The 23,687-nt window shown below is 43.3% G+C and overlaps 1 protein-coding gene across 1 annotated transcript in view; it reads left to right on the forward strand.

Moving 5' to 3' along the window:
• Window positions 1-23,687, forward strand: part of tmtc3 (transmembrane O-mannosyltransferase targeting cadherins 3) — a 94,173-nt gene that overhangs the window by 41,447 nt on the left and 29,039 nt on the right. The gene's annotated exons all lie outside the window — the stretch shown is intronic.

Consider the following 23,687-nt stretch of genomic DNA (forward strand, 5'->3'; position numbering starts at 1 on the left):
TGGCTCCCGATACAATTCCTATACCTTTTCCCGATCAGATACATTTTGGCAACGAATTAAGTAAAAAAAAAAAGAAAAAGAAAAAGAGGACTAAAACTCAGTTTCTTTTATTGTCCATTTTCTCCAACATGGACATATATTTATTTTCACTGACTGCATCATTGGATCAAAACAAAGCTTATCAGCACTGGTGCCACAACATGTAAAAACATGAAATTGTAAACTAAAACAAAAAGTGCAGAATAGTGCAATAACAAAAATAAATTAAAGCTGCAAGCAGCAATGAACGGGCCCTCGCACTCACGTCAACCGCCCCCCATAAGCATATCAGAAATGACACCACCCACGACTTCCTATGTCAAACCCTTCAAAAGTTATAGCAGAAAAAAGGGACGACCAGTCAGAAGAAGGGACTGGGCTAATTGTCACCAATTATGGTCAAGGACTCAATGCCGAGTCCCATGACACCACCCACGACTCTCTATGTCAAAACATTCAAAAGTTATAGCAGAAAATAGGGACAACCAATCAGAAAAAGGGACTGGGCTAATTGTCACCAATTATGGTCAAGGACTCAATGCCGAGTCCCATGACACCACCCACCACTCTCTATGTCAAACCTTTCAAAAGTTATGGCAGAAAAAAGTATTCTAGGGGGCGCTGTTGAGCCGTGAGGACACGCCCATTAATGCAAACCATGAAAAAAAAAATCAGATCACTCAAATGAACGACGATCATACAGTACAGCTGTATCTCATGGTCCAGAATGTATGATATTATATTAATCTATTATACCATATTATATTACATGTTGTTATTTCATATTAGCATACCCAGTAATATAGCATATTGTATTATTGCATTGTATGTTGCTTCATTTCATATATTTTTGACTGTATTATATTGTAAAATTATATATCATAGCGATTGCATTATTATATAATTTCAATTTATAACACTAATATACAATTCCTCACACACACACTCCTTCCAAATGTTTCTTTTTTTTCTCCATTATGACAATTGTATGCTGTCATCCGTTATGTTTTTTGTTTTTAAGCTTGTTATGTCTGTTATTCAAATATATTAATACATTCATTAATATGCTATACTGTATTTTGTATTGTGTATATTGTGTGTGTGTGTGTGTGTGTGTGTGTGTGTGTATACCTGAAGTGTGACTACCTGCAGAACGTATTTTAGCATGAAAGCTTGCATATTTAACGTACATCAAGCATCCTGTATCATAGCTACATGTCTGCCGTTTGTAACAAAGCAAACCGCGTGAAAATCGGTTGAAAACCAAGTGAGTTATAGTTATTTTACTTATGCAGACACCTCCTTCCACAATAGAAGTGAACGCTCTAGAGTTAAAGCGATACCGATCCAAGATGGCGGCCACGCCCGACGTTCTCAGGCAGTCAATGCGGCGCCTCGACCAAGATGGCGGCCGCGCTGAACATCAGCCCCTCCCCCCGCGGGAGCTGCGCGCGCAAACTCCACTCAAATTCAAAAGTTATGGCAGAAAATCGGGACAACCAATCAGAAGAAGGGGAAAGAGAAAAGTAATGTGCGTCGTCACAGGACAGAGACGAACATTTTGATGTAAAAAAAAAAACAAAAATTGCTGACAAAAATTTTGGCATATCAAGCCAGGCTTGAACTCTCGACCTCTGGCAGCAAAGACTGCAATAATCTGGCTGAGCTAAGTCTCAGCTATTCCTTTTATTTGACCTACTGGCATAGGACAGACCAACATAGCGATAAAATGTCTGGAACTTTTTTTTCCTAATTTTTTAAATATTTGTAAGTTATAAATATTAGTAAAACCCTACTATTTAAATTATTACTTTTTCTGTAACCATTCTGCCAAGGTTGTAACCGGGCTGAGCCGGGAATATTTCTGAAGTCACCACATTACAGGGGGCTGATTGGTCGGGGGGCGGGGCCGTCATCACCCTACTCGCCACTGATTGGTCGGGGGGCGGGGCCGCCATCACCCTACTCGCCACTGATTGGTCAGGGGGCGGGGCCGGCAGACGTTTGAATCAGGAAGCGGGAGTCAGCGCGAGAGCGACTGGCGGCTCGCGGCAGTTTTATTATAAAAAAAGGACAACCAATCAGAAGAAGGGGCGGGGCTAATTCAGGCCAATGAAGTTCAAGGACTCCATAAAGAATCTGATGACACCACCCACGACTCTCTATGTCAAACCATTCAAAAGTTATAGCAGAAAATCGGGACAACCAATCAGAAGAAGGGGCGGGGCTAATTAAGGCCAACGAAGCTTAAGGACTCATTACAGAGTCCCATGACACCACCCACGACTCTCTATGTGAAACCATTCAAAAGTTATGGCAGAGAAAAGTATTCTAGGGGGCGCTGTTGAGCCGTTGGGCCACGCCCATTAATGCAAACCATGAAATATCACATTTATCGCCAGGCCTGGCTTGCATGCAAATTTTGGTGACTTTTGGAGAACTATCAAATATGGACCAATCAGATGAAGGGTGGGTGCGCTTTTTCGCGTCTAGCGTCGCCACGGTAACACTTTTGAAAGAGAAAAGTAATGCGTGGTGTCGCACGATGGAGACGCACATTTTGGTGTATAACACACCTGGGTGCACGTTACGTTTCGGGCTGAATTAACTGCCGAAGGAATGGCATAAATTGTGCCAAAATTACACAATTAATTCAAAATGGCTGACTTCCTGTTCGGTTTCGGCCATGGCTCCAAGAGACTTTTCTTTAAGTTGCGACATGATACAGGTGTGTACCGATTTTCGTGCATGTACGTCAAACCGTATTGTGGGGCTTGAGGCACAAAGTTTTCCGGGGGGCGCTGTTGAGCCATTTTGCCACACCCATTAATGCAAACCATGAAATATCAAATTTATCGCCAGGCCTGGCTTGCATGCCAAATTTGGTGCCTTTTGGGGAACTATCAAATATGGACCAATCAGATGAAGGGGGGGTGCGCTTGTTGGCGTCTAGCATCGCCACGGTAACACTTTCGAAAGAGAAAAGTAATGCGTGTAGTCGCAGGATGGAGACGCACATTTTGATGTATAACACATCTGGGTTCACGATACGGTTCGGGCTGAATTAACTCTCGAAGGAATGGCATATATTGCTCCAAAATTACGCAATTAATTCAGAATGTTCAAAATGGCCGACTTCCTGTTCGGTTTCGGCCATGGCGCCAGGAGACTTTTCTTTTAGTTGCGACATGATACAGGTGTGTACCGATTTTCGTTCATGTACGTCAAACCGTATTATGGGGCTTGAGGCACAAAGTTTTTTCTGTTGAACCAATCAGATGAAGGGTGGGCGCGCTTTTTGGCGTCTAGCGCCGCCACGGTAACGCTTTTGAAAGAGAAAAGTAATGCGTGTTGTCGCAGGATGGAGACGCACATTTTGATGTATAACACACTTGGGGGCACGTTACGGTTCGGGCTGAATTAACTTTCGAAGGAATGGCATAAATTTCGCCAAAATGACACGACTAATTCAAAATGGCCGACATCCTGTTCGGTTTCGGGCATGACCCCAAGAGACTTTTGTTTAAGTTGTCCCATGATACAGGTGTGTACCGATTTTCGTGCATGTACGTCAAACCGTATCGTGGGGCTTGAGGCACAAAGTTTTCAAGGGGGCGCTGTTGAGCCATTTTGCCACGCCCATTAATGCAAACCTTTAAATATCAAATTTTTCGCCAGGCCTGACTAGGGTGCAAAATTTGGTGACTTTTTGGGCATGTTAAGGGGGGCAAAAAGGCCTTCACTTTGTCAGGAAAATAATAATAATAATAATTAAAGCTGCAAGCAGCGATGAACGGGCCCTCGCACTCACGGCCAACGCCCCCCATAAGCATATCAGAAACGACACCACCCACGACTTCCTATGTCAAACCATTCAAAAGTTATAGCAGAAAATCGGGACAACCAATCAGAAGAAGGGGCGGGGCTAATTTGCACCAATTATGGTCAAGGACTCAATACCGAGTCCGATGACACCACCCACGACTCTCTATGTCAAACCATTCAAAAGTTATAGCAGAAAAAAGTATTCTAGGGGGCGCTGTTGAGCCATTAGGCCACGCCCATTCATGCAAACCATGAAATATCAAATTTATCCCCAGGCCTGGCTTGGTGCAAAATTTGGTGACTTTTGGAGAACTATCAAACATGGACCAATCAGATGAAGGGGGCGCACTTTTTGGTGTCGAGTGTTGCCACGTTAAAAAGGCGGGAATATACTCTACGCAGGTGGCTGCGTATCCTGCGTACTCTGCGAACGTGTCTGTTCATGCTCCACTGCGTACGTCGCGTACCACCCGAGTAGAGCCTGTCATACCGATGGTGACCGATAGGGGGCAGTAAGCAGAGCAACAGTTGGAAAAGCTACTTATATTAAGTAGCAGAAGTAGTAGCAGCAGCAGCGGTAGCAGATTAGAAAAACGAACACTTTTACAGGACAATATTGGATGATGTAGGAGATTATAACATCGTGTGAATGTGTTTGAATGTGTATGAATGTTTGGTGGTGGTCGGAGGGGCCGTTTGGCGCGATATGGCAGCCACGCTCCCGTCAGTCTGCAGGGCAGCTGCGGCTACAGACGGAGCTACCACCGGGGAGGATGTGTGTGAATTAATAATGATCTCTGTAAAGCTCTGGGTGCCTAGAAGGAAGCTAAAGAAAACCACAACATTATTATTATTATTATTACTCTTTTTTTAATGTGTATTACTTATTTATATTACTGTTTTACCCCCTTCCCTGTATGTGTGTGTGTACTTCTGCTACGTGAGTTTCCCGGTTGAGGGAGTAATAAAGGACTATTTTATCTTATCTTATTATTGCTTATTATTAAAAATGGATAGTCTTTCCAGACTAATTTATCCAGCATTCTCCTTACCCATCTCAACAAGAATGACGAAACAATAAATCCAGTTAATTTTAGGTTCATATGGAGAAGTAGATGTCAATATAAGAAAGATTAACATGGTAAAAAAATGTATTGTTCCTAATATGATTCCAAGTCATTCATTTGCAAGTCATTCAATAGTATTTTTATTGAAGACAGAGTATTTAAAATAAAATAAGTCCCGTCAATTGACTCCCGGCTCCCGGCTCCGCTTCCTCCCGGCTCCGGGAGGCACCGAGGCTCGGCGCGTACCTCCGCCGGGGCTCGGCCGCCGGGGCTCGGCCGCCGTGGCTCGGCCGCCGGGGCTCGGCGGCCGTGGCTCGCCATCCGCGGTACTCCCGGGGACTCTAGTCCCGCAGCACCAGTGAGTATTTTGACCGGAGAGATTATAAAATACCGGACTTCGGCATATTTTACCGGACAACGGAAACCCTGGGGGGAAGTTAAATATTGCATAAATATATGCACGGGGAACTTTCTCCAGGGGAGAGCAGCATAATCGTGCCAGCCGGGATCAGACCGGGAACAGCGATACTAGCGGCCAGAGCGAGAACTGCAGGTCGCGTACGCGTTCAGTGTCTTTTTGAGAACGTGCACGTCGACGCGTCAAATGTACGCAGGATACGCAGGATACGCGAGACGTGACGTCACGCGTATCCTGCGTCTCGCGTACGCATTCTGAACTGCAAGTATAAACGCGGCTTAACGCTTTATGAGAAAAGTAATGCGCGTCGTCGCAGGAAGGAGACGCACATGTTGATGTAAAAAAAAACACACAAATTGCTGACAATAATCTTTGCATTGAGCTGGGATCGATCCCACGATCTCCCCACGAAAGACGGTGACATTACCGCTGAGCCACGAATAAGCTTGGCCATTTTCTGACTGACTGAATTAGGAGATACCAACATAGCGATGTAGTCTGAGTCCCGAATTGTTTTTTCGTAATTTTTAAAATATTTGTAAGATATAAATATTAGTAAAACCCCACTATTTGTTCTTTTGTGAATATCATGTTCCAGTCTTTACTTCCTAGACACACACACTGCATGGAAGAGAGCGTTTGATTTATTGTTCACGTAACATTACTTTTATTTTTTCACAACCAAACCACGCACTTTATTTATGTCATTTGCACCGGGCAAGGACAAAAAATAAATGATTCCACCAAAATTCCAGAGATTTTTGTGGTTGGCTGACACATTACCAGCATATTTCAAATATGTCAAACCATTCAAAAGTTATAGTCAGAAAATATGGACAACCAATCAGAAGAAGGGGCGGGGCTAATTCAGGCCAACGAAGCTTAAGAACTCATTACAGAGTCCCATGACACCACCCACGACTTCCTATGTCAAACCATTCAAAAGTTATAGCGGAAAAAAGGAACAACCAATCAGAAGAAGGGGCGGGGCTAAATCAGGCCAATGACACCACCCATGACTCTTTATGTCAAACCATTCAAAAGTTATGGCAGAGAAAAGTTTTCCGGGGGGTGCTGTTGAGCCATTTTGCCACGCCCATTAATGCAAACCATGAAATATCAAATTTATCACCAGGCCTGGCTTGCATGCAAAATTTGGTGACTTTTGGAGAACTATCAAATATGGACCAATCAGATTAAGTGGGCACGCTTTTTGGCGTCTAGCATCGCCACGGTAACACTTTTGAAAGAGAAAAGTAATGCGCGTAGGCGCAAGATGGAGACGCACATTTTGAGGTATAAGTCACCTGGATGCACGTTACGGTTCGGGCCGTATTAATTGCCGAAGGAATGGCATTAATTGCGCCAAAATTACACAATTAATTCAAAATGGCCGACTTCCTGTTCAATTTCGGCCATGGCGCCAAGAGACTTTTCTTTAAGTTGCGACATGATACAGGTGTGTACCGATTTTCGTTCATGTACGTCAAACCGTATTATGGGGCTTGAGGCTCAAAGTTTTTTCCCTCTGAACCAATCAGATGAAGGGTGGGCGCACTTTTTGGTGTCTAGCGTTGCCGCGGTAACGCTTTTAAATGAGAAAAGTAATGTGCGTCGTTGCAGGACAGGGACGCACATATTGATGTAGAAAAAAAAAAATTGCTGACAAAAAAATCTGGATACTGCGGGAATCGAACTCTGATCTCTGACTCCAAAGACGGGAACGCTCTGGCTGAGCTAAGACTCAGCTTTTCATTTCTATTTGACCTACTGAGTTAGGAGAGACCAACATATCGATATTTAGTAATGTAAGTCTGGAGCTGTTTTTTCTAATTTTTTTAAATATTTGTAAGTTATAAATATTAGTAAAACCCTACTATTTTAATTATTACTTTTTCTGTAACCATTCTGCCAAGGTTGTAACCGGGCTGAGCTGGGAATATTTCTGACGTCACCACATTACAGGGAGCTGATTGGTCGGGGGGCGGGGCCGTCATCACCCTACTCGCCACTGATTGGTCGGGGGGCGGGGCCGTCATCACCCTACTCGCCACCGATTGGTCGGGGGGCGGGGCCGTCATCACCCTCCGCGCCACTGATTGGTCGGGAGGCGGGGCCGTCATCACCCTACTCGCCACCGATTGGTCGGGGGGCGGGGCCGGCAGACGTTTGAATCAGGAAGCGGGAGTCAGCGCGAGAGCGACTGGCGGCTCGTGGCGATTTTATTATAAAAAAGGGACAACCAATCAGAAGAAGGGGCGGGGCTAATTCAGGCCAAAGAAGCTCAAGGACTCATTGCAGAGTCCCTTGACACCACCTACGACTTCCTATGTCAAACCATTCAAAGTTTATAGCAGAAAAAAGGGACAACCAATCAGAAGAAGGGGCGGGGCTAATTCAGGCCAATGAAGGTCAAGGACTCCATACAGAATCTGATGACACCACCCACGACTCTCTATGTCAAACCATTCAAAAGTTATGGCAGAGAAAAGTATTCAAGGTGGCGCTGTTGAGCCGTTAGGCCACGCCCATTAATGCAAACCATGAAATATAAAATTTATCACCAGGCCTGGCTTGCATGCAAAATTTGGTGACTTTTGGAGAACTATCAAATATGGACCAATCACATGAAGGGGGGCGCGCCTTTTGGCGTCTAGCGTCGCCACGGTAACACTTTTGAAAGAGAAAAGTAATGCGTGGTGTCGCAGGATGTAGACGCACATTTTGATGTATAACACACCTGGGTGCACGTTACGGTTCGGGCTGAATTAACTCTCGAAGGAATGGCATAAATTTCGCCAAAATTACACAATTTATTCAAAATGGCCGACATCCTGTTCGGTTTTGGCCATGGCTCCAAGAGACTTTTCTTTAAGTTGTGCCATGATACAGGTGTGTAGCGATTTTCGTGCATGTACGTCAAACCGTATTGTGGGGCTTGAGGCACAAAGTTTTCCGGGGGGCGCTGTTGAGCCATTTTGTCACGCCCATTAATGCAAACCATGAAATATCAAATTTATCACCAGGCCTGGCTTGCATGCCAAATTTGGTGCCTTTTGGGGAACTATCAAATATGGACCAATCAGATGAAGGGGGGGTGCGCTTGTTGGCGTCTAGCGTCGCCACGGTAACACTTTCAAAAGAGAAAAGTAATGCGTGTAGTCGCAGGATGGAGACGCACATTTTGATGTATAACACATCTGGGTTCACGATACGGTTCGGGCTGAATTAACTCTCGAAGAATGGCATATATTGCTCCAAAATTACGCAATTAATTCAGAATGTTCAAAATGGCCGACTTCCTGTTCGGTTTAGGCCATGGCGCCAAGAGACTTTTCTTTTAGTTGCGACATGATACAGGAGTGTACCAATTTTCGTTCATGTACGTCAAACCGTATTATGGGGCTTGAGGCGCAAAGTTTTTTCTGTCTGAACCAACCAGATGAAGGGTGGCCGCGCTTTTTGGCGTCTAGCGTCGCCACGGTAACGCTTTTGAAAGAGAAAAGTAATGCGTGTGGTCGCAGGAGGGAGACGCACATTTTGATGTATAATACACCTGGGTGCACGTTACGGTTCGGGCTGAATTAACTGCCGAAGGAATGGCATAAATTGCGCCAAAGTGACACGATTAATTCAAAATGGCCGACTTCCTGTTCGGTTTCGGGCATGACGGCAAGAGACTTTTCTTTAAGTTGTCCCATGATACAGGTGTGTACCGATTTTCGTGCATGTACGTCAAACCGTATCGTGGGGCTTGAGGCACAAAGTTTTCAAGGGGGCGCTGTTGAGCCATTTTGCCATGCCCATTAATGCAAACCATTAAATATCAAATTTTTCGCCAGGCCTGACTTGGGTGCAAAATTTGGTGACTTTTTGGGCATGTACGTCAAACCGTATTGTGGGGCTTGAGGCACAAAGTTTTCCGGGGGGCGCTGTTGAGCCATTTTGTCACGCCCATTAATGCAAACCATGAAATATCAAATTTATCACCAGGCCTGGCTTGCATGCCAAATTTGGTGCCTTTTGGGGAACTATCAAATATGGACCAATCAGATGAAGGGGGGGTGCGCTTGTTGGCGTCTAGCGTCGCCACGGTAACACTTTCAAAAGAGAAAAGTAATGCGTGTAGTCGCAGGATGGAGACGCACATTTTGATGTATAACACATCTGGGTTCACGATACGGTTCGGGCTGAATTAACTCTCGAAGAATGGCATATATTGCTCCAAAATTACGCAATTAATTCAGAATGTTCAAAATGGCCGACTTCCTGTTCGGTTTAGGCCATGGCGCCAAGAGACTTTTCTTTTAGTTGCGACATGATACAGGAGTGTACCAATTTTCGTTCATGTACGTCAAACCGTATTATGGGGCTTGAGGCGCAAAGTTTTTTCTGTCTGAACCAACCAGATGAAGGGTGGCCGCGCTTTTTGGCGTCTAGCGTCGCCACGGTAACGCTTTTGAAAGAGAAAAGTAATGCGTGTGGTCGCAGGAGGGAGACGCACATTTTGATGTATAATACACCTGGGTGCACGTTACGGTTCGGGCTGAATTAACTGCCGAAGGAATGGCATAAATTGCGCCAAAGTGACACGATTAATTCAAAATGGCCGACTTCCTGTTCGGTTTCGGGCATGACGGCAAGAGACTTTTCTTTAAGTTGTCCCATGATACAGGTGTGTACCGATTTTCGTGCATGTACGTCAAACCGTATCGTGGGGCTTGAGGCACAAAGTTTTCAAGGGGGCGCTGTTGAGCCATTTTGCCATGCCCATTAATGCAAACCATTAAATATCAAATTTTTCGCCAGGCCTGACTTGGGTGCAAAATTTGGTGACTTTTTGGGCATGTTAAGGGGGGCAAAAAGGCCATCACTTTGTCAGAAGAAAAATAATAATAATTAAAGCTGCAAGCAGCGATGAACGGGCCCTCGCACTCACGGCCACCGCCCCCCATAAGCAAATCAGAAAAGACACCACCCACGACTTCCTATGTCAAACCATTCAAAAGTTATAGCAGAAAAAAGGGACAACCAATCAGAAGAAGGGGCGGGGCTAATTCAGGCCAATGAAGGTCAAGGACTCCATAAAGAATCTGATGACACCACCCACGACTCTCTATGTCAAACCATTCAAAAGTTATAGTAGAAAATCGGGACAACCAATCAGAAGAAGGGGCGGGGCTAATTCAGGCCAATGAAGGTCAAGGACTCCATGAAGAATCTGATGACACCACCCACGACTCTCTATGTCAAACCATTCAAAAGTTATAGTAGAAAATCGGGACAACCAATCAGAAGAAGGGGCGGGGCTAATTAAGGCCAACGAAGCTTAAGAACTCAGTACAAAGTCCCATGACACCACCCACGACTTCCTATGTCAAACCATTCAAAAGTTATAGCAGAAAAAAGGGACAACCAATCAGAAGAAGGCGGGGCTAATTCTGGCCAATGAAGGTCAAGGACTCCATAAAAAATCTGATGACACCACCCAGGACTCTCTATGTCAAACCATTCCAATGTTATAGCAGAAAATCGGGACAACCAATCAGAAGAAGGGGCGGGGCTAATTAAGGCCAACGAAGCTTAAGGACTCATTACAGAGTCCCATGACACCACCCACAACTTCCTATGTCAAACCATTCAAAAGTTATGGCAGATAAAAGTATTCTAGGGGGCGCTGTTGAGCCGTTAGGCCACGCCCATTAATGCAAACCATGAAATATCAAATTTATCGCCAAGTCTGGCTTGCATGCAAAATTTGGTGACTTTTGGAGAACTATCAAATATGGACCAATCACATGAAGGGGGGGCGCGCCTTTTGGCGTCTAGCGTCGCCACGGTAACACTTTTGAAAGAGAAAAGTAATGCGTGGTGTCGCAGGATGTAGACGCACATTTTGATGTATAACACACCTGGGTGCACGTTACGGTTCGGGCTGAATTAACTGCCGAAGGAATGGCATACATTTCGCCAAAATGACACAATTTATTCAAAATGGCCGACATCCTGTTCGGTTTCGGCCATGGCTCCAAGAGACTTTTCTTTAAGTTGTGCCATGATACAGGTGTGTAGCGATTTTCGTGCATGTACGTCAAACCGTATTGTGGGGCTTGAGGCACAAAGTTTTCCGGGGGGCGCTGTTGAGCCGTTAGGCCACGCCCATTAATGCAAACCATGAAATATCACATTTATCCCCAGGCCTGGCTTGCATGCCAAATTTGGTGCCTTTTGGGGAACTATCAAATATGGACCAATCAGATGAAGGGGGGGTGCGCTTGTTGGCGTCTAGCGTCGCCACGGTAACACTTTTGAAAGAGAAAAGTAATGCGTGTAGTCGCAGGATGGAGACGCACATTTTGATGTATAACACATCTGGGTTCACGATACGGTTCGGGCTGAATTAACTCTCGAAGGAAGGGCATATATTGCCCCAAAATTACGCAATTAATTCAGAATGTTCAAAATGGCCGACTTCCTGTTGGGTTTTGGCCATGGCGCCAAGAGACTTTTCTTTTAGTTGCGACATGATACAGGAGTGTACCAATTTTCGTTCATGTACGTCAAACCGTATTATGGGGCTTGAGGTGCAAAGTTTTTTCTGTCTGAACCAACCAGATGAAGGGTGGCCGCGCTTTTTGGCGTCTAGCGTCGCCACGGTAACGCTTTTGAAAGAGAAAAGTAATGCGTGTGGTCGCAGGAGGGAGACGCACATTTTGATGTATAACACACCTGGGTGCACGTTACGGTTCGGGCTGAATTAACTGCCGAAGGAATGGCATAAATTGCGCAAAAGTGACAGGATTAATTCAAAATGGCCGACTTCCTGTTCGGTTTCTCGACATGACGCCCAGAGACTTTTCTTTAAGTTGTGACATGATACAGGTGTGTACCGATTTTCGTGCATGTACGTCAAACCGTATCGTGGGGCTTGAGGCACAAAGTTTTCAAGGGGGCGCTGTTGAGCCATTTTGCCACGCCCATTAATGCAAACCATGAAATATCAAATTTTTCGCCAGGCCTGGCTTGCATGCAAAATTTGGTGACTTTTTGGGCATGTTAAGGGGGGCAAAAAGGCCATCACTTTGTCAGAAGAAAAATAATAATAAGAAGAAAAATTCCTGCAAATACAATAGGGCCTTCGCACTGAAGGTGCTCGGGCCCTAATAATTAAAGCTGCAAGCAGCAATGAACGGGCCCTCGCACTCACGGCCACCGCCCCCCATAAGTATCAGAAATGACACCACCCACGACTTCCTACGTCAAACCATTGAAAAGTTATAGCAGAAAAAAGGGACAACCAATCAGAAGAAGGGGCGGGGCTAATTAAGGCCAACGAAGCTTATGGACTCATTACAGAGTCCCATGACACCACCCACGACTTCCTATGTCAAACCATTCAAAAGTTATAGCAGAAAAAAGGGACAACCAAAGACAAGAAGGGGCGGGGCTAATTCAGGCCAATGAAGGTCAAGGACTCCATACAGAATCTTATGACACCACCCAGGACTCTCTATGTCAAACCATTCCAAAGTTATAGCAGAAAATCGGGACAACCAATCAGAAGAAGGGGCGGGGCTAATTAAGGCCAACGAAGCTTAAGAACTCATTACAGAGTCCCATGATACCACCCATGACTTCCTATGTCAAACCATTCGAAAGTTATAGCAGAAAAAAGGGACAACCAATCAGAAGAAGGGGCGGGGCTAATTAAGGCCAACGAAGCCTAAGGACTCATTACAGAGTCCCATGACACCACCCACAACTCTCTATGTCAAACCATTCAAAAGTTATGGCAGAGAAAAGTATTCTAGGGGGCGCTGTTGAGCCGTTAGGCCACGCCCATTAATGCAAACCATGAAATATCCAATTTATTGCCAGGCCTGCCTTGCATGCAAAATTTGGTGACTTTTGGGGAACTATCAAATATGGACCAATCAGATGAAGGGGGGCACGCTTTTTGGCGTCGAGTGTTGCCACGGTAACACTTTTGAATGAGAAAAGTAATGCGCGTCGTCGCAAGATGGAGACGTACATTTTGATGTTAAAAAAAACACACAAATTGCTGACAATAAACTTTGCATTGTGCTGGGATCGAACCCGCGATCTCTCACACGAAAGACGGCGACGTTACCCCTAAGCCACGGATCAGCTTGGCCGTTTTCTGACTGACTGATTAAGGAGAGACCAACATAGCGATATAATCTGAGTCCCGAATTGTTTTTTCGTAATTTTTAAGATATTTGTAAGATATAAATATTAGTAAAACCCCACTATTTGTGCTTTTGTGAATAGCATGTTCCAGTCTTTACTTCCTAGACACACACACTGTATGGAAGGGAGCGTTTGATTTATTGTTCACGTAACATTACTTTTATTTTTTCACAACCAAACCACGCACCCTATTTATGTCATTTGCACCGGGCAAGGACAAAAAATAAATGATTCCACCAAAATTCCAGAGATTTTTGTGGTTGGCTGACACATTACCAGCATATTTCAAATATGTCAAACCATTCAAAAGTTATAGTCAGAAAATATGGACAACCAATCAGAAGAAGGGGCGGGGCTAATTAAGGCCAACGAAGTTCAAGGACTCTTTACAGAGTCCCATGACACCACCCACGACTCTCTATGTTAAACCATTCCAAAGTTATAGCAGAAAATCGGGACAACCAATCAGAAGAAGGGGCGGGGCTAATTAAGGCCAACGAAGCTTAAGGACTCATTACAGAGTCCCATGACACCACCCACAACTCTCTATGTCAAACCATTCAAAAGTTATGGCAGAGAAAAGTTTTCTAGGGGGCGCTGTTGAGCCGTTAGGCCACGCCCATTAATGCAAACCATGAAATATCACATTTATCGCCAAGTCTGGCTTGCATGCAAAATTTGGTGACTTTTGGAGAACTATCAAATATGGACCAATCACATGAAGGGGGGGTGCGCCTTTTGGCGTCTAGCGTCGCCACGGTAACACTTTTGAAAGAGAAAAGTAATGCGTGGTGTCGCAGGATGTAGACGCACATTTTGATGTATAACACACCTGGGTGCACGTTACGGTTCGGGCTGAATTAACTGCCGAAGGAATGGCATAAATTTCGCCAAAATGACACAATTTATTCAAAATGGCCGACGTCCTGTTCGGTTTCGGCCATGGCTCCAAGAGACTTTTCTTTAAGTTGTGCCATGATACAGGTGTGTAGCGATTTTCGTGCATGTACGTCAAACCGTATTGTGGGGCTTGAGGCACAAAGTTTTCCGGGGGGCGCTGTTGAGCCATTTTGCCACGCCCATTAATGCAAACCATGAAATATCAAATTTATCGCCAGGCCTGGCTTGCATGCCAAATTTGGTGCCGTTTGGGGAACTATCAAATATGGACCAATCAGATGAAGGGGGGGTGCGCTTGTTGGCGTCTAGCGTCGCCACGGTAACACTTTTGAAAGAGAAAAGTAATGCGTGTAGTCGCAGGATGGAGACGCACATTTTGATGTATAACACATCTGGGTTCACGATACGGTTCGGGCTGAATTAACTCTCGAAGGAATGGCATATATTGCTCCAAAATTACGCGATTAATTCAGAATGTTCAAAATGGCCGACTTCCTGTTCGGTTTAGGCCATGGCGCCAAGAGACTTTTCTTTTAGTTGCAACATGATACAGGTGTGTACCGATTTCCGTTCATGTACGTCAAACCGTATTATGGGGCTTGAGGCGCAAAGTTTTTTCTGTCAGAACCAATCAGATGAAGGGTGGGCGCGCTTTTTGGCGTCTAGCGTCGCCACGGTAACGCTTTCGAAAGAGAAAAGTAATGCGTGTGGTCGCAGGATGGAGACGCACATTTTGATGTATAACACACCTGGGTGCACGTTACGGTTCGGGCTGAATTAACTTTCGAAGGAATGGCATAAATTGCGCCAAAGTGACACGATTAATTCAAAATGGCCGACTTCCTGTTCGGTTTCGGGCATGATCCCAAGAGACTTTTCTTTAAGTTGTCCCATGATACAGGTGTGTACCGATTTTCGTGCATGTACGTCAAACCGTATCGTGGGGCTTGAGGCACAAAGTTTTCAAGGGGGCGCTGTTGAGCCATTTTGCCACACCCATTAATGCAAACCATTAAATATCAAATTTTTCGCCAGGCCTGACCTGGGTGCAAAATTTGGTGACTTTTTGGGCATGTTAAGGGGGGCAAAAAGGCCATCACTTTGTCAGGAAAATAATAATAATAATAATAATAATAATAATAATAAAAATTCCTGCAAATACAATAGGGCCTTCGCACTGCAAGTGCTCGGGCCCTAATAATAATAATAATAATAATAATAAAAATTCCTGCAAATACAATAGGGCCTTCGCACTGCAAGTGCTCGGGCCCTAATAATAAAAATTCCTGCAAATACAATAGGGCCTTCGCTCTGAAGGTGCTCGGGCCCTAATAAATTTCACTTCAAAAGAGGTAGTTTATCTACTTGGTTTAAAAGTTGACTGACATCCAGTCAAACTCACAATCACAATCAATAAGAAAATTAAAATACATTTTGGCTTAACCTTAGTGCAGAATTCTCAACAGCATGAAATGAATAGCAGCAGTTTTTCATCGCGGCTGTTATAGTTTTGGCCCTGTCTGTCACTGTGTTGTAATGATGTTACGCAGAGCATAGGAACCAAGTGTGGTTGTTCAGAGACGGACCCTTTAGACCGTAACACCAGCCCGCAAAATAGCAGTCCGTCATCCCTGTGTTGTGTTGGCACCGAGAGTCAATAAAGTGGACCAAAAGATGATTAACGAGTGATGGATAATCATTTACATAACACTACAGCCAAAAGCAATATCTTATAAACACACATCAACTGCCTGTATTGTTAAATACAATTATAAAACGATTTAATAATTAATATATATTAAAGGAGCATGAGGCAGGCTTTATGAAAAAAATGCGTATACGTTTTAAGTTTTCTAGTAATAATGTCAGATGAAGCGTTCCAAACCAAAAAGAATGAGCCCTCTAGTGTATCTCTCCGTTGCCTTGAACAGGCTGTGTGCTGAAAAATGTGCTGCAATTCTGGGCCCGAATTTCCCGCGCTGTCCTGCGGATGTGACGTCAAATGACGCTGCATGCGCGTTCTCCCGTGCCGGCTTCACTGTTGGCTGCAGGAACCCCGACGGTCGTCGTGGCGCTAATGAGTCTCATTTCTTATTCTTGCCTCATGCTCCTTTAAAAACATTAATAACTAGGTTTGGCCGATACCAATCTTTTGAAAATGACGTGATCGGGCCCGATCGATCGGGACAATAGATCGGGACTACTGGAGTTGATTCAGTTCAGGTGTCCAACTACGACTCCAGTCTCCTTATCATGATTCATCTGATTCACACGTATTGTTCCCTCTGCACTTGGTCTTCTTACACAAACCCTGATGTTACTGACACAAATATCTTAATTCATGACTAAGTCGTCGCTCTCTTCCAGTAATCCTCTTTGAAATGCTGGTGTTTCATAGCCCACCCGGAGCGCTTGGCCGTACTTTCCCTTCTGACAGCCTCGTTTTGACACGACTCGTGTTCTTTATTCAAGAAATGCTGCTTGCATGAAGAGGTTGCTTTTGAATCCACCACGATCAAAGTTTGCAAAGGTGCATTCTCCTGCGGTCTGCTGGATTGTGCCTCGAATACAACTGGTCCAGTTAAGCTGGGATCTAACGTTAAAAGAAAGGCCTGTTTGCTTCAAATAACTCAACTTCTGACATTTTCACTTGGATCCAACGCCACGATCCGCACTGATGCTAGAAAGCTTTTCTGGAAACTCGAGCTCATGTCAGATGAGCGACGGCTGCAGCGTCTTCTGATTGATTGTTTACTCTGAAACCGTGCTGAATCATAAATATTTGTTCCTCTCTTTGCATGTTTGACCTTCCTTCCTCTATAAATCTTCAAACCTTTTGATTACTTGCAGGTTTAAAAGAAAAACATCTTTTGGACCCCGGTCAATTTGTGCCAAAGTGTGTGTGCTCAGCAGAGTTTAGATTGGAAAGCCCATAATAGGCATTCAGCGCGTTACAAGGAATACAGATGTCCGTTAGCCGTTTTGTTGAAATAATCAACCATAACATCGACTTTCTACGGTGGATTTTTGTAGTAAACTCGGGAAGCAGCAGCATTAACGCTAAATGGAACCACCTGCGTCAACATCACCGAGCCTAGTGCAAGTCAGAGGTGCAGTGGGCGAGATGCTGTGGCATTTATATTTACTCATTTAACAGACGGTTTTATGCAAAGTGCCTTACAAATCAAGGAATACATTTAAGGCGGATGGAGTTTGAGTAGGGGGGAGCACAACCTGCAGGAACATTAGTGATCTGAACTTTGATATGACAGGTGAAGCTCGCTGGGTAGGCAAGGCAGGTTTATTTCTACAGCAGAAGGTGAATCAACGTGGTTTACGTATTCGAGTAGTAGAAATAAAAAGCTTGATTTAAAATTTAAACAAAAAAGAAAGAAATAAGAGCAATAGAGCTTCGAATCGTGACATCAAAATGAAGCGGTAGAAATGATGCCTGATAGCTGGTGAACACCAGGATCCCAGAATATTAGGAAAAAGAGGAACAGATAACCGATTCCTAAAGATCCAGAGAGGTGAGGTAAAGGGTTTATGCCATAAAACATGCGACCAAGACGGGTGACCGATGAGAGAAGCTCTCACCAAATCATGCTGTGCAGTTCTACCATTCTTTCTGACCACTCGCCTCCAACTGAGGGTCATCCAGTCATTTAGTGGGTTAATGTCGGACTGGGTGGTGTTAGAAAGCCGTCTTGGATGGTGAGAGCTGTTGGTTACAATGGAGGAGAGATATCTGGATCCGGCCTCCTTCAGAGCTCTCTGGTACCCCTTTTCCACCAAACTGGTTCCAGGCTGGTTCTGGTTCTGGGCCAGTGCTGAGTTTGGAACCGGGCTTATTTGTTTCCACTGACAAAGAACTGGCTCCAGGCCAGAAGAACCGGTTCCAAGGTAGCACCAACTCTTAGCTGGACTGGAGGAAAGAACCGCTTACGTAAGCGGAGGGGGCGGAGTTATCAAGACCAACGGCAATAGCCAGACTGGGAGACGGAGACATTTTCAAATCAGAATAAATCTGGATGCAGCAAAGCATCATGGGTCTGAGGAGGAGATAACCTGTCTTTTAGAGATGTGTCCACGGAGGAGCTACGTGGACCAAGTCCTGTTAGAGCAGATACCTGGTTGTTGCTGCAACTTTCACGCAGCGACGTAATGACGTGGCTCCACTTAGCACCCGAACTGTGGAAAAGCAAACCGGTTCTCAGCTGGTTCAGAAATTGAACGAGTTGTGAAGCAGAACCAGCCTTGGAAGCGGCTTGCTGGAAAAGGGGTATGGTTGGCAGCCAAACTGTCCCTTAACCAGCCCAGAGATACATGAAGTCTGTCCTTCTTGCATCGCTGTCTGAGCCGACCAGCGTTGTCATTCAGCCAGGGATTAGTCTTAGTCTCTGACTGTGTTGGTGTTGGGCCTTTATTTAGCACTGCCATTAATTAAATGAATGAATGAAGTGCTGCTCACCCATCCAGGTAAAACAAATAATCCTCTGCTGAGTCCAAAGCTGAATGTTATTTTCAGATCCAGGGCGTAACATCCATTTATTTCCCCTCCAGGCTTTTTATTGTAATTTTTAAGAGGATCCCCGGAGTAGCAGGAAGGAAAGTTGATCAGGTCGATATTGGAGGTCTGGCAGCTCCGATGCAGTTTTGATGCTTTTAAAAAGAACTCCCGGAGCTTTGTAAGGGCCAGTAATGTTGAGTCTTTCAGGTTTAGCAGCATAGTTTTTAATATCCTTTGGGTTTAAATGTGCAGAAAACTCAGACGTTCTGAAGGTTATGATTACGCCTTGACGAGTCTCTTTCCTGCCAAAATGTTGCTGTAGAAAAAACAGGTACTCCGGAGATCCGGAGATTAAATTAGATAAAATCAGTAGTTAAATTATGATTTACGTTTTGAAAAGCAAGCTTAAAGTGTCAGTGCAGATTTGGATCTTTATTCAGGTGCAGCTGAGATCAGGTGAGTCTTCCACCTGGACTGGAGGGTTTCAGCTGATCTGAGACTTTCTGGGACTTTGTTCCAGACATGTGGAGTATAGAAGCTGAATACAGATTCTCTATGTCTGGTTCTGATGTATTCTGGTCCTGGACCATTCAGATCTTTTATAGACCATCATCAGAACTTTAAAGTTTATCATCCTCTGAGGGACAGGCAGTCGGTGTAAAGACCTCAGAAGTGGACTGATGTGGTCCACTTTGTTGGTCTTAGTGAGGACTGGAGTAGCAGAGCTTGTCTAACTGACTTTTTAAGGTGGACTGTAAAGATACTATTACATTAATCAAGCTACTAAAGATCAATGCTGGACTAGTGTCTCCAGGTCCTGCTGAGACATCAGATCTTTTAACCTTGTATAATAATATATTCTTCAGGTGATAGTAGGCTGACTTGCCTTAATGTGTTTTTTCCAGATTCAGGTCTGAGTCCATCACCACACCCAGGTTACTGGCCGGGTTGGTGGTTTTTAGGCGTATAGATTGAAGCTCTAGTGTGACCTGTAATTGTTTCTCTTTGGCTCCAAAGACAGTTACCTCAGTTTAGATTTTTTTTAGCTGGAGAAAGTTGTGGCACATCTAGTCATTAATCTCCTCAATGCCTGTACAGGGCCTCGGTCTCCTAGTGACATTTTTATATATATATATATCTGTGTGTCATCTGCATAGCTACGGTAACTTATTTGCTAGAGAAAGTTGTGGCACATCCAGTCCTTAATCCCGTCAATATTTTAATATTTTTCAAATATCATTCAAACTCATTTCATGTAATATAGATATTTCTCCTTTCTGTTACTGGTTCTAAATTGTGGACTTCAGGTATGTGCCAATACTGAGTACCAAATAATCCTGTACCAATAGGAAATAATACTGATTAAACCTATTTACACTTGTTGATGAAGAGAATCAAAGCCTTAAATGAAACACAGATGGGGATCAATTCAAATGTCAAGAACCGATTCGATTATGATTCTTAAGATTCAGAATCGATTATAAAGATTTGATTCCATTCGATTCAATTCCGATATTGATTCGGGTTAGTGTTATTAAAACATTTATTTTTTTTTAGCTGTTGTATGAAACACATGACTGTGTAGTTATGCGACATATTGATACTAGTATTATATTGAGATTCACCAGCAAGTATTGGCAGCTAATGATGCTGTAAGGACCAATCAGCTCCCAGAATGCTGATGTAACTGCTTTCAGAAACATCGTGTGGGTCAGAATTACCAAACAGATCCAGAGCAGCAAACAGAGGCTGTTATTTTTTCCCACATTCCGTTTTAACTTTTTCCATCTCATACTACGGTATTTCGGTTTTTAATTTTTGAGAATTAGTTTTTTAGCATTTTATGCAAATGTAACCCCAAGAAAGTATATAAAGTAATTAAATATAGACAATGTATCAATTTATGCAAATATAACTGAAAACTTTTATGTTTTCATCCCTTTAAACATATTTAAAGGCAAAAACATGACACCAGTTATTCTTGTGTCCAACAAAACATTCCTTTTTTGGGCATAAACAAAAAAATACCAAAAGTTGTAATGTAATGATGAAAAAAAAATCGATCTTTAGACATACTAATCGATTTTTAGGAATTAATATGAGAATCGATTTAGAATCGGAAAATCAATTTTTTTTCAACACCGGCCTAGATGTAAACATTAAAGATTTGGTCTAAAGACAGAACCCTGAGGAACACCACGGCCGACCCTGGTGAGTGACAAACAATGGCTTTTTACGTAACTGTAACTGAAGCCAACCTACTGACGTTCCTCAAGTCCTGTTGACACGTTCACACCCCCGTTTTAGGCTATCGTTGTAGTACGGCCTTAAGTGTTCATCCGAGAGGAGTTTCTGTGTCTAAGGAGAGTATAGTTGGTGCAGATGAGCTCCTACTATTCAAGAGTTACACATCCTTTGTTAATTATCCCCCCCCCCATTGTTAGCATGGCCGTACGTGCATTGCATTACTCAGATGGTGGTTGAAGAGCCTCATTGGATGTAAGCAATTTAGAAATGAAAGAACTCCTGTTAAGTTTTTATGCAACATTCCAGTGGAGGGCAAGAAACCGGTATTACCAAAAACCATCAGAGAAAGTAGCTCTTTGTGTCCGACAGGCACATCCAGCGCTCGGCAGACACAGCAGACATTCATCCTTTATTCCACTAAACCCAGTATTGGATCAACATATTAGCCGAGGCTGAAAGGCCCCACTTTTTGTCGAGCACTAATTTTATTACCCTGCTGCGTACTGTTGTCCAAGCTCTCGTTGTGGAGATCTTCTGGTTTTAATTCATAGCATAATCTCGTTACTGCCTCCTGCATAAGCCCCCGTCAGACACACAGCGCTCGCCAGTTAATCGTGTGGGGTGTCGTGTTTGAATGACCTCCTTAGCCACGCCCCCATCGCCTTAAACTGGGGCAGCCTTATTAATTTAATTAAATCACATGTTATAACTCACAAAATAGATATTTTATTACTCAGGAAAATGTACAAATACATATAAAATGGATAATGTAATAATGAGCAAGGGGCCAGAAATGGTTGGATAGCAGAGGTTGTTTTTTTTTAATAGTTTTTATTTGGTTCCCCATTAGCTACAGCAAAACTGCAGCTATTCTTCCTTGGGTCAGACACATAATACACAGTACATTACAACCAAAAATTAAAAGCAAACCTAAAGAGGTAGCATAGAAAAAAAGAAAAAACAGAAAATAAAGAAAAAATAAAAAGTCATTCCGTTTATAATTTAGATATAAATAAAACAATACATATTCATACATTTTATAACATCAACAAATTCAAACAATGAATAGTTATAATCATTTTTAATAAATCATTTATTAATATAATAAATATATATATTACAGAAGAGTATTAGGGCCAGGCAGGAGAAATATAATATTTTAGAGCAGGAATATTTTTTTTTTCATGATATTGTTGAAGTGCAATTTCGAGAAAAAAGTCTAAATGTATTTCAACTTTATTCTCAAAATTTCGACTTTATTCACGAAATTTCAACTTTATTCTTGAAATTGTATTTCAACATTAATCTCGACATTTCGACTTTTTTCTCGAAGTGCACAATAAAAAAAAAATCTTCCCCTCTCACATATTTTTTCTCCTGCATGGCCCTAATACTCTTCCGTGTATATAAATACATAGATATACATATATCCATTCCATCCATTATCTATACCCGCTTTATCCTTTGCAGGGTCACAGGGGTCTGCTGGAGCCTATCCCAGCTATTTTCAGGCGAGAGGCAGGGGTTACACCCTGGACAGGTCGCCAGTCCATCACAGGGCCACATATACACACAACCATGCACACTCACACCTACGGGCAATTTAGAATCACCAATTAACCTAATATGCATGTTTTTGGACTGTGATATACATATAGACATATATATGTACACATACCCATATACTATCTACATTATTTATTTATTTATCAATTATTAAATACGTTTTATGTTTATCTATTCAAGAGATGTTTCTTTACTAAGAATTTGAATTCTTTTATGTTAATAGTTTGCTTAAAGAGTTTGGGAAGTGGTTTCCATGCAGACGTAGCTCTGTACATCACCGTTCTTTTACCATTGTTTGTCTTTATTTTTGGCGGTGAAAAGTTACCTCTGAGAGCATCTTGTCTTGTCTCATTTTTTGTATAGAACTTGTGTGGTTTTTGATATGGATACATTTCTTACAAATATGAATTAAAAATAAAGTAGTTTTTCTCTTACCATTAACCAGCTGAGATTTCTTTGCATTTTAAATACATTTGTTCTGAAATCACAACCCAGGACCAAGCAAGCTGCTCTATTTTGCACTCTTTGAACTTTGAAGCTGAACACGTGCGGTGCAGAGGCGCTCCTTCACAGTCACGTACCCAGGTATAGAGGGAATGCGCATGACGTCACAGATGCGACTTCACAGTGGGTTTCGCCCACTGAGTGGCAGAAAGACTGAGTGGCAGCATAAACTTTCAGTTTGAGCAACTGGAAAACATCTAAAATGGGAAAGAGCTGTTGTGAGATCGACTGTACTCTACGCAAGAAATCGGAGTTATCGTTTTACAGACTGCCAAAAAATAAGCTTAAGAGAGACAAATGGATCACTACAATGCGCAGAAACAACTGGATTCCAGGCACCGAAACGTGGATTTGTGGTTCCCATTTTGTATCAGGTAATGTTGGATTTTTGGGTAGCTAA

The sequence above is a fragment of the Cololabis saira genome, chromosome 5 (assembly GCF_033807715.1).
Source record: "Cololabis saira isolate AMF1-May2022 chromosome 5, fColSai1.1, whole genome shotgun sequence".
NCBI lineage: Eukaryota > Metazoa > Chordata > Actinopteri > Beloniformes > Belonidae > Cololabis > Cololabis saira.